General features: G+C 33.3%; 1 long non-coding RNA gene across 1 annotated transcript in view; it reads left to right on the top strand.

The window, feature by feature from the left end:
* The window catches only part of LOC107608359, a 2,439-nt gene continuing 2,186 nt past the window's right edge, over positions 244 to 496 (top strand). Inside the window, exon 1 of the long non-coding RNA XR_002350969.1 lies at positions 244 to 313. This is a non-coding gene — a long non-coding RNA (uncharacterized LOC107608359). The remainder of the gene's footprint in view (positions 314 to 496) is intronic.

Raw genomic sequence — 496 nt, 5'->3', positions numbered from 1 at the left:
GTTGGTTCTCTATACTTTCGTTAAATTAAAACATGATACAGATTGTATGTATCATGTGTTGTGTTGATCTCATTTTGGTTGGGTACTTTTACATGAGTTGAATAATTTGGTATTAATATTATTATACGAGTAGTACATTCGATTCAATCTATATAAAAGTATTAAGTATTAACCACTAGTTAGAAGTGGGGCTGTCACCTGGTGTTCTCTGTGACCGATCTGTTCTTTAATTGTACGATCATATCAATNGCCCAGGCATGCCTCCTCCACCGAACCCACAAAACCAGCAACAGCAGTAGTGGTAATGAACTAGGTAATTTCTTATTTTTTCCTTCTTCTATTTTGATTTGTTTATGATAACTAATATAGCTTGTGTTTTTTGGTTATCTAGCATAATTTGCGTAGGATTATATTTTTCTTTTTGTTTTTGTCTAAGATTGTGATGTCTTGATGGACGAAGAGTGGTCATGGAAGTTCATGAAATTAAGATACGATG

The sequence above is a fragment of the Arachis ipaensis genome, chromosome B07 (genome assembly GCF_000816755.2).
Source record: "Arachis ipaensis cultivar K30076 chromosome B07, Araip1.1, whole genome shotgun sequence".
NCBI classification, from domain to species: domain Eukaryota; kingdom Viridiplantae; phylum Streptophyta; class Magnoliopsida; order Fabales; family Fabaceae; genus Arachis; species Arachis ipaensis.
This window is presented reverse-complemented; position numbering and strand designations above follow the sequence as displayed.